The sequence below is a fragment of the Heterocephalus glaber genome, unplaced genomic scaffold (assembly GCF_053883595.1).
Source record: "Heterocephalus glaber isolate CG9 unplaced genomic scaffold, H.glaber_assembly_v1.0 deba00001553, whole genome shotgun sequence".
Taxonomy (NCBI): domain Eukaryota; kingdom Metazoa; phylum Chordata; class Mammalia; order Rodentia; family Bathyergidae; genus Heterocephalus; species Heterocephalus glaber.
Genome location: NW_028258344.1, coordinates 11,297,789 through 11,309,116, shown reverse-complemented (window position 1 = coordinate 11,309,116; position 11,328 = coordinate 11,297,789). Strand labels below are relative to the sequence as shown.

The window sequence follows — 11,328 nt, the reverse complement described above, 5'->3', positions numbered from 1 at the left end:
ATAGAATTGGTTGATGGGACTGTAAAAGAAAATGAGTATTTTAATAAAGCCAATGATAATGCATTTCTTCCGTTTTAATCTAAGTATCTTTTTGAAGTCTCTTTTCAGCTATAAGTTAAAATGAAGTATTAGAATGATTAGAACTAGATCTTCAAATCACTATATCACAAAGTATTAAACCAAGGTTTGAAAGAGGTAATAAAGTACCAAGTAATAAAGCATGAAGTAAAAGCAAAAAGACTTATACAGGGGCCAAGGATTTAGCTCAGTGGTTTCACTGCCTGCTGCGCAAGCACAAGGACCCAAGTTCAATCCCTAGTACCAAAAAAAAAAAAAGATGTATACTACTAATAAAATACCATTAAATTACTTTAAATATATTGATTATTTTACCTTTAAAATTTTGGAGTTTATAATGTATATAAATATTAGTGTAAGAGGTCACAAACTTATAATTTATATGTGAGTGTGCCTTGAAATCCTGGGCTCAAGGGATCTCCATCCTCCTGATTCATTCTCCAGAGTGGCTTGAACTATAGGCATGCACTACCATGCCCAGCTTGCTGAAACATTTTTAAGGATAGAATGCATATTCAAAACACATATAGGTAGTTATTTTCCATAGCCCCATTCCTTGGCTTGCTGTCATCAAAGAATCCAATGCCTTTTGTCTATTCTTTCTTTATTCAGTAATGATTCGTTAAGTACCTAATGTATACCAGACACAGTACAAGGTTCAGAGAGGTAGAAACTAAAAAATATAATCACTACCCTCAAACAGCAGTTAATATCATTTAGGAACATATAATAAGGAACTACTGCCACAACCAAACTCCAGAATCACATGCTTCTCTGCTCCTTCCTCTGACTTCCCTCCCAGGCCTTTAAATAGCTCACGGTCCACCATGAACTTGGATTTGAAAGTGAAACTGATCATTTGAATACTCGCCTAGTTTTTAAGAAGTTTAAATGAACAAATATGATTTACTTTCTTTTTTGGACATCTGAAAATTGCTTTTATGACAATCGTAAATATAAGTATTTATTCAATATTTCTTCTGCAAAGCACTGTTAAGACAGAGGGAAGGTAGCGGGTACATAGATACAAGGTGCTTTCAAGGGTTTTTTTTTTTGTACCAAGGATCGAACTTGGGACCTTGCGCTTTCAAGGGAATTTTATGTCCTTGATATAACATGAGAAAACGAAAAGTGGTAAGAGCCCCTTTATTATTTTTCTTTATTATTTCTGCTATCTGGGTTGCTTCCACTGTTGAATATATTCTTCAGTGTGTTGTATTTCTATCATACCATTTTTGCCTTGTGCTGTATTTCTTTCCTGAAGCTTAGCACTATGTCATTTAAAAGTTTTATAGGCACTTTATTTAGTTGCAGCCACCTCTTTCAGATTTTATCTTGTTACTTGTAATATCAGTCCATCACTGTGATAAATTATATTTCATTGCTACTCATTTTCACTGAAGAATAATCATCTGGAAAAACAGGTAGAGAAACATATTGGAAATTAAGATCACAGAAATGAAAATTCTGGATATACTTCTAAGTAGAAATGAAAAGTGATGAATTGAGGTACTCAAGGGAAAAGAATGAACAATATTACTTCCTGGGGTCTTGTTTACTTTTAAACTGCAAATAAGCAAAGTTGAAACCCACATCCTTAGAAAAACTTATCCCACTTTAACTTTTTAAAAGCAAACAGTGCCAACAGTTCAGAAAATTAGAGTATGGTATGAAAAGTAAAAATCACTTACCGAAATTCTACGATGATATATATGCAGCACAATAAGACAATTTTATTACTTAAGCAACATGTTTATTTTTGGTACCGGGGATTGAACTTGGGACCTTGTGCTTGTGAGGCAGGTGATGGAACCACTGAGCTAAATCCCTGGCCCCAACAACATATTTTTTTCCCCCCATTAAATTTATTGGTACATTTTAGGTATAAAATACAGTTACATTCATCATTGGGATCTTGTACCATTACATGAGTCTCTTGGTTCTTATTTTTTTCCACTTCCCTTGCCCTCCCTTCATCCCCTCCACCCTTCCCTATTTGCAAAGGCCTTGTTTCCATTTTTTTCCTCTTCTCATATTTTTTCCTTTCCCTTTTTTCCCTTCCCCTACCCCTCCCAATTCCCCTGCTCTTTTAGACCTTTTCTTCCTGTTATGCAATATCAGTTATACATTTTTAAAAATTACAATATTAAGATCTAAGAGACATTACCACAGATTTTACAGAATTTAAAAGGATATAAAAAGCATATTACAAAAATCTTTTTTGAAATAAATTTGACAACTTCTAAGAAGTAACTTAGAAGACAAATTAATGAAACTAACTCTGGGGGAAATATAAAATTTGAACGGCACCTATTAAAGAAAGTATATTCCTAGCTTGAAAACCTACCTATATGACAACAGCAGGCTCATAAACATTTTAACTGATAAATTATATCAAACATTTAAAGCAGAAAAAAAGGAACACTTGTCCCCTCATTTTAGGAACTCAACATTGTGCTAATTCTAAAACTGGATAAAGATAATAGAAGAAAAAGGTATGAACATAGATAGAAATTTGTTTAACAGAACAAACTCTTAGAAGTCAGATCTGGCAGGATGTAGAAAGTGGTTTTATTATAGGGATGGCATTGTTGGTTCAGCATTGGAAGATCCACCCCCAAAAGTCATCATTTTAACAGAGGAAAGGAGAAAGCCATATGATCCAGTCACTAGTTGGAGAAAAAGTATTGGACTAAATTCCACAGCTGTTCATGGTAAAAGCTATCAGGAGACTAGAAGTAGAACAGAACCTTCTGAACAGATCAAAGACATGTACTCTGTACTTCCAACAAAAACTCCTTCTATGAATGGAGACGAAACAATGCTTTCTCCCTAAAGTGGGGAACAAGGGCAGATATGCCTACTCTTCATCTGTCCATTAGACTTTGAAACGTAGGTGTAAACCAAACTAGTCTGGCAATAAAATGACACAACTAGGATAGGATTGGCACGGCAGAAGCAAAATCTTTATAAGTAGAAGAAATGATCATCTACAGAGAAAATACTAAGAAATCTCTAGGAGCCCCTAGAACTTGTACTGGAATTTAGCAGGATTAGAAAACACAAGGTATATATAAAAATTCAGGTCTGTTTATACTTGCTAGAAATGAAGAACTGGATATTGAAATTTAAAAGTTATTTAGGAGTACAAAGGACCCAGAAAAGCCAAAAACAAAAACAGTGTTGGAAGATGTTTAGCACCCAATTTTAAGACTTCTTCTAAAACTACAGTAATCAAGGCAGTGTTGGTGTAAGGAAAGACATATAGATCATTTAAATAAAACAGATAATCTAGAAATAGAACCACACATATATGATCCACTGAGTTTTGAAAGATTATTTAACATTAGCATTTTATAGAATATAAACTCGATTCAAGAGCCGAGGAAGATAGTGTTTTCAGCAAACGGCACTAGAACACCTGGTATCCGTATATAAAAAATTAACCTCAACCCTTTTTTTCCATACATGAAAATAACATGAAGGGAACTATGAACCTAAATAGGAAAGCCTAAAAGTATAAAACTTTAAGAAGAAATTATAAGGGAAAATATTTATGAATTCAGGGTAGGCAAGAACTACCTAGGATACAAAAAACATGATGATTGATAAATGAGATTCCATCAAAATTTAGAACTTTAAATGACATCATTAAAATGAAAAGTAGTCCTTAAACAGACCATATTTACAATGCATATAACCTATGAGCAGAATATATAAAGAATTCTTACAGCTCATTAATAGACAACCCAATTAAAATGTAGACATAGGGCCTGGGATTTAGCTCAGTGGTTTCGCCGCCTGCTGTGCAAGCGCAAGGACCTCAGTTCTATCCCTGGTACCAAAAAAATAAAATAAAATAAAATAAAATGTAGACATAAGATGATAAATAGCCAGTATAGCACAAAGAATGGTGTGGGACTCTAGAATCAGAAAAATACTAATCAGTACAATAATAAGATTGAATTATACACTCATTAGGGAGATGAAGTTCAAAGTTTTCAAAGCCTTGTCATAACTTTTTCTTTTTGTTGGATTCTCCCCTTTGGGTTTAATTTGTCACGCCCAATGGATTCACTCTGCTGGGTTTCCTGGGGTTGTGATCCTCATTGTCTTTTCCTAGGGTATTGTCTAAAATTTTTTGGAGTGCCGGTTTGGTATTCATGAAGTGCCTGAGGTGCTCTTTATCATGAAAGTATCTTATTTCTCCATCAATTTTGAAAGATAGTTTTGCAGGGTACATCAATCTGGGTTGGAGGCTGTTTTCCTTTAGGGCTTGAAATGCATCACTCCAAGCTCTTCTTGCCTTGAGGGTTTGCATTGAGAAGTGTGCTGTGATTCTGATGGGCTTTCCTTTGTATGTGATGTTTCTTTTCTCTCACTGTTTGTAGAATTTTATTCTTCTGTTGGATTTCTGGAATCCTAACTATCATATGCGTATGTGTAGACTTTTTTTTGATTAAGGCTAGCTGGAGTCCTATATGCCTCACCTATCTGTATGTCAAGTTCTTTCCCCCTCTTTGGGAAGTTTTTTGCCATCACCTCTGTGAAGAGTTTTTTTTTATGTCATCTGCACTCTCTCCTCTTTCCTGACTCCAATCAGTCTTATGTTATTCTTCTTTGCATCATCTAGCACCCGCTGGATTGATTTCTCATGTTCCCTCACAATTTTAAAGCAATTTTTCTTTTCCTGGTCACTAATTGCAATCTTATCTTCTATATGTGAAATTCTATCCTCACATTGGTTCATTCTGCTGTGCAGACTTTCAATGGAGGTTTTAAACTCCTGGAAATCTGTTTATATCTGTTTTATGGATTCCATTTGTTTCCTATGTTGGGATTCCATCATGTTCCTCAGATCTTCTATTTTTTTATCTGTGTCCTCTCTAGATTTATTAATCATGTCTTGCACCCTGAGCAAAATCTTTGCTGTTATCTGAGTAATTATTTCTGATTTCAATTTTCCCAGATCCTCTTTTGTTGCCAGTTCAGAGTCCAGGTGGTTGAGTATCAGAGTGTTCCATCTCATCTCCCTTTGGGGTTGCTGGAGGTGATCTGGAAGTCTGTTTTTGAGGCTTGTTTATGTCTCTTCTCATTTCCACGGGGGGGGGGGGTTGCTTCTGGCGCCCACACAGCTCACCTTCTCTGCCCTAGGAGCTTGGGATGGCAGTGGGGGTGCTTCCTTCCAGGTGCTGGGATGGCTCACCTTCTTGGCCCTAGGAGCCTGGGATGGCAGTGGGGGAGCTTCCTTCCGGATGCTGGGGCCGGCTGAGCTTCACTCCAACATGTCTATTTAAACTAACTGATACATACTCCTTGAGCTTTCATTCCTACACCTATACAAAAACATCGTTTTGATTATAGTAATCTTTTTGCTGAAAAATAAAAATACAATTTTTATCATACAAACTTTAGCCTAGTGATTAAGGCCATAGCTTTAAAGGAAAAAAGCCATGGGCTCAAATCTCACAGTTATTTACCAGCCCTGGACCTACATATTCCCTAATTTACTTAGCCTCAGTTTTCTCATCTTAAAGTAGCTCTTATTTCATAGGGTTGTTCTACGAGTTAAAATGAGATAAAAATATATTCAATGATATATAATATAAATTACATATATAAAATAAGTACACATTATAATAGGAGCAGTGATGACTCCCCAAGTTGTCCATGTTCAAGTCCCCAGGACCTGTGAATAGGTTACATTATATGGCAGAGAATTAAGGTTGCAGATAGAATTAAGTTTGCTAATCAGCTGACCTTAGGATAGACAGAATGTCCCTGGTGAGTCTAATGTAACCACAAGCATCTTTAACAGCAGAAAAAGGAGCCAACAGAAGAGTCAGTAAAAGAGATGAGGGCTGGGGATGTGGTTCAGTGGTAGAGCCTAGAATACCTGAGGCCTTGAGTTTGATCCCCAGCACCAAGAAGAGGAAGCGGGGGTGGGGTGGGGAGGAAGGGAAGGAGAACTCTGGCCTGGCATGCTTGAGGTCCTCAGTTCTATCCCTAGCAGAAGAAGAAAAGGGAAGGGGAGGGGAAGAGGGGAGGAGAGGGGAAGGGAGGGAGGAGAGGGGAGGGAGGGAGGAGTGTGGAAAGGTTCAAGGAAAGGACAAAGGAACAGAAGGCAACATGGGGACATGCCATTTATACTTACCGGGAAAGGGGGAGTAACTGGCAGAAAGTTAATGTACACAGGGAGGTTAATAAAAACTTATTCCACACAATCACGCTATCAATAATATTTTACATTTTAAAATACACTGGAGTGTTCAAAGAATTTTTTAAAGTAACTTTATTTTTTTTTCCAGCCGTTTTAGGTTCACAGCAAAAACTGAGAAGGTAAAGAGATTTTCTGTACATTCATTGCCCCCACCACACGTACAGCCTCTCCCAGTATCACCATCTGCACCAGAGTGGTACCTTTGTTACAACTGACAAACCTACACTGGAACAGCATTATCACCCAAAGCCCACAAATAAAATTCCATTTCACAAAGTGCTTCACTCTGGGTGTTTTACCTTCTATGAGATCCATCATTTTGACATCATACAGAATATTTTCACTACCCTAAAAATTCTCTGTGCTATACCTACTCATTTCTCCTCCTACCCAGCCCCTGATCTTTTCACTGTCTCCACAGATTTGCCCTTTCTGGAATGTCATGCAGTTGCATTCAGACACTATGTGGCCTTTTAAGACTGGTTTCTTTAAGTCAGTAATATACACTTAAGGACTCCTCTGATCTTTTCATGGCCTGACAGTTCATTGCCTGTTAGCACTGAAAAATATTCCATCTTCTGAATGTTACACAGTTTATTTATTCATTCACCTACTGTAGAACATTGTGGCTTCCAAGTAGCAATTATGAATACAGCTGCTGAAAACATTCTTGTGCAGGGTTTTCTATGGACAAAGCATTTCTACATACATGGTCTGAATATAGATGCCTATTTTCCCAATCAAATTCTAATAAGACAAATATAGTATGCCAAATCAGAGCATTTACTAATATGATCAGAAGAGTTTTCCTTTGAAAACTCAATGAAACAACAGAAATTCTAACAGTATGATGTTTGAAACAGCTCAAAACTGGTAATCTCAATAAGTGTTTTGAAGAATGAACTCTCTTTTGTCATCTTCCCAATCTTTTCTTGGCCCTACCCTCTCCCCCGCCTTTAACACAGTTTGATATAGTACATCAAAGGATTCTGCTCAAATTGTTGGTATTTGTTTCTGTTTGAATAAAAACATTCTGACAGCGCAAGCACAAGGACCTGAGTTCGATCCCCAGCACCAAAAAAAAAAAAAAGATTCTGACATTTACAAACTATATGACTTGAGGAAAGCTACTCAATATCTTTGCATCTCTTCTTTCCCATCTATAATAAGGGAATTTTAAATAGTACCTTCTGAATTAGTCAGTTTTCCAGGTTATATCCTGTTATGATTTGTGTCTAGATGTTTCCCCAAAGCCTCCTGCAGTCATGGGTGGAGCTTGTTCAGGGGTGTCTGGATCTAAAGTGTGTGATTGATTCAAGGTGCAATACTAGGATTTAGGGTGCTGAGATTAAGGGTATGTGATTGGTAAAGCAGTCCACTATTGGTTTGGCACTGCCCTAATCCCAGTAGCATAGATAGGATATAAAAGGGGCAGAAAGAAGTTGCTAAGGCCCTTTGCTTGCTTTGCTACCTTCTGTCCACCATGAACTGTTTTCTCCTCTGCGACACCCATCTGCCAAGCCACCCTGCCTTAGAACCAGCCAATTATGGACTGAAACCTCTACAAACTGTGAGCCAAAATAAACTTTTCTTCCTTTACCTTTGGGAGTCAGGTATTTTGTCTCAGCAATGAGAAAAGTAACTAAGACACACCCCCAGTGACCTACTTCCTCCAACCAGGCCCTACCTCCCAAAAAGCACATTCAGCTATGAACTCATCCATTGAATAATCCATTGAGAAGGTTATGGTCCCCACAATCTAATCATCTTTCAAAAGCCCTCCGAACACATGAGTCTTTCGGGGAACATTTTTGATCCAAACTGTAACACCTACCTTATGGTTAAATGAGTTTATATCCACAAACTCTTGTAATAACTGGCACATAAATATTTGTTAAGTATATAAAATTAGGGGCTGAGGATTTAGCTCAGTGGTTCCGCCGCCTGTCTTGCAAGCACAAGGTTCTGAGTTCGACCCCCGGTACCAAATATATATATATATATATATATATATATATATATATATATATATAATTAAAGGCCAACCTGGACTACATAGTAAAACCCTGTCTCAAAGAAAAGAAAAGAAAAAAATTAGGCCTGAAAATTGATCAGAAGTGAATGGCTCCTCATGGGATTCATGCTCAGAAAACGGTGGCATCCCCTACCCGAGGCTGCCCTCCGCGAAGTTGCCGTCTCCCCCGGGCCGGCCGGTCTTATGATCCGGCTGAGCCTCCCAGGGAGGTCGGGCCGCGGAGTGGGCGCGGGAGCCGGGCGGCGGGGAGAGCGGGCGCTCGGGCGCGGGGACCGGGACCGGCGAGGGGACTCGGGCGGCAGCGACCGAGGCGGAGGCGGCGGCGGCTGCGCTCCGAGCCTGTCGCCCCCTGCCCTCCCCTCCGGCAGGAGGTGCCGCTGCCAGGGGCCGGGGGGACGGCGGCGGCGCAGGGGCTGAGCCTGGCCGGCGCGGGGGCGCGCGGGGACTATGCCCGGAGGCCGGCCGGCCGCAGCATGGCTCACGGGCCCGGCGCGCTGATGCTCAAGTGCGTGGTGGTGGGCGACGGGGCGGTGGGCAAGGCGTGCCTGCTCATGAGCTACGCCAACGACGCCTTCCCCGAGGAGTACGTGCCCACCGTCTTCGACCACTACGCCGTCAGCGTCACTGTGGGGGGCAAGCAGTACCTCCCGGGACTCTGTGACACGGCAGGACATTTGCAGATGACCAGGTCTCCCCCTCGCAGCAGCCTGTGTCTGGTCCCTCATTGGAAGACTATGATCGTCTGAGGCCTTTATCCTATCCAATGACTGATTTCCTCATATGCTTCTCCGTGGTCAACCCAGCCTCATTTCAAAATGTGAAAGAAGAGTGGGTACCGGAGCTTAAGGAATATGCCCCAAATGTACCCTTTTTATTAATAGGAACTCAGATTGATCTCCGAGATGACCCCAAAACTTTAGCGAGACCGAATGATATGAAAAAAAAGCCTATATGTGTGGAACAAGAACAGAAACTAGCAAAAGAGATAGGAGCATGCTGCTATGTGGAATGTTCAGCTTTAACCCAGAAGGTATTGAAGACTGTTTTTGATGAGGCTATCATAGCCATTTTAACTCCAAAGAAACATAGTTAAAAAAAGAATAGGATCAAGATGTATAAACTTGTTTGATTATGTGAAAAACAACTTCGGTGGCCAAGAACTGTCAATTTCTCTCAGAAAGCATATGAAATGCTACAGCGATACCCAGACCTCTTGTAATAAAGCAATTTCAAACTTGAAAGAAAACAAAAACCTGTCCTCAGAATTCTATAAAGTTCATTAAGAATGTTCCTTAAAGGTCTAAGAAGCAGCAAACAGACTATGAAGCCACAATCTATTATAAATACTTTATTTCAACTAGAAGGTACAATCTCTCAGGGTTTTCATAGTTTAAAAAGCTACAATCACATCATGTTGAAACTACATTAAAAAAACAACAGTGCTGTACATGGAACTGCTTGGCTTTGACCATATACATTTCTGCACAGCCCTCACGGAATCTGCACAAAGAAATATCTTCTCCCTTTGCTCCAGTTAATTGTTCTTGTAAGTTGCTTCCCATTCCAATATATCCAGTGGTGAAATAACAAGGCCAGCCACGTAGCCAAAGTTGCTCCAAGTGTACAGGAGATGGTCCATACCTGAAGAGAGAATGTATGAGATCAAAAGCGAAAAGATGTTTATTATTACCTGAGCACAAGTTAAATGTAAACTAAATATTTCTATATTAAAGCTTAATATGCTTTCTTAAAGATAAAAAAAAAAAAGAAAGAAAATGGTGGCATTACCATACACTAAGGGTACAGTTTTTTGCCTCCTGAAGTTAAGAGGTCATCTGTCAGACACTTGTGCAGACCCAAGTGAAATGGTTTTGACAAAAAAGGTCTTCAATTTTCTGAAAAATAACCTAGGCAACCATTATCATCATGACCCACGAATCAGAGATGTTATCAGTAGCAAAGCTAGTGAGAGACTAATAACACACTGCTTAGGTGTGACCTTTAAAATTAGTGATTCTTAAAGTCAACCAAAAGCAAGTAGCCAGGCATGGTGGTGTACACCTATAATTCTAGTACTCTAGGAGACTAAAGCAGGAGATAGTGTACTAGCGAGATCCCATCTCAAAAATTAAAAGGGTTGGGGATAAAGTAGTGCAGCGCAAGGGCCCTGAGTTTAACCCCCAGTAACACACACACACACACACACACACACACACACACACACACAGCAAGTAACCACAAGTGAAGCTGATTTAGGCTTTCCTTTGGTTTCAACAGGAGATCTCTGAATCAGAAAAAATAAAACAGAAACAAAAAGCAGCAACAACAAAAAAAAAGAGCATCAGCATGTTTGTATAAGTTCCTCTTATCCACAAGTCCTACTTAGGTGACACAAGGGGACCGGACAATAGGTTTGCATTGCAGGTGGGTAATACTGAGCTTGGGGCATTCAGTCTTTGTAGCAAGCTGTGATATTACCCTGTTCTTTGTCCCAGAAGATGTCAACTCATCTCTCAATATTGTTCACAAGCCTGGTGTGGTGGCAGAGGCATACCTGTAATTCTAACACTCTGGGAAGCTGAGGCAGGAGTATTTCAAGATGGAGCCCAACCTGGGCAACTTAGTCTCAAAACAAAAAGGGCTGCGTTGGTGTTAACATCCTAGATTTAATCCCTGGTACAAAAAAAAAAAGATTGCTCACAGCTGGGGCTAGAGGTACAGCTCAATGGTAGAGGCCCTGATTTGATCTCTTGGATTTGATCTAAAAAAAAAATTGATTGCAGCAAACACAATAGTAAGAGGGCCAGGGATGTAGCTCAGTGGCACTGCGCCTGCCTCGCAAGCACAAGGTCCTGAGTTCGACCCCCAGTACCAAAAAAACCCCAAACCCACAAAAACTCACAATCGTGAGAAATGGATAAATGGATTCTCTAGAGTGGTGTTGTAGAAAGGATCTAAAATGGCCCTTAGGGTTCTTATTTCCTGTTATTCACTC

The 11,328-nt window shown here is 39.6% G+C and overlaps 1 pseudogene; it reads left to right on the top strand.

Annotated features, from left to right (window-relative positions):
• Positions 1–8,739: 8,739 nt before the first annotated feature.
• On the top strand, positions 8,740–10,362 carry LOC101699895 (rho-related GTP-binding protein RhoQ pseudogene; annotated as a pseudogene).
• Positions 10,363–11,328: the final 966 nt, after the last annotated feature.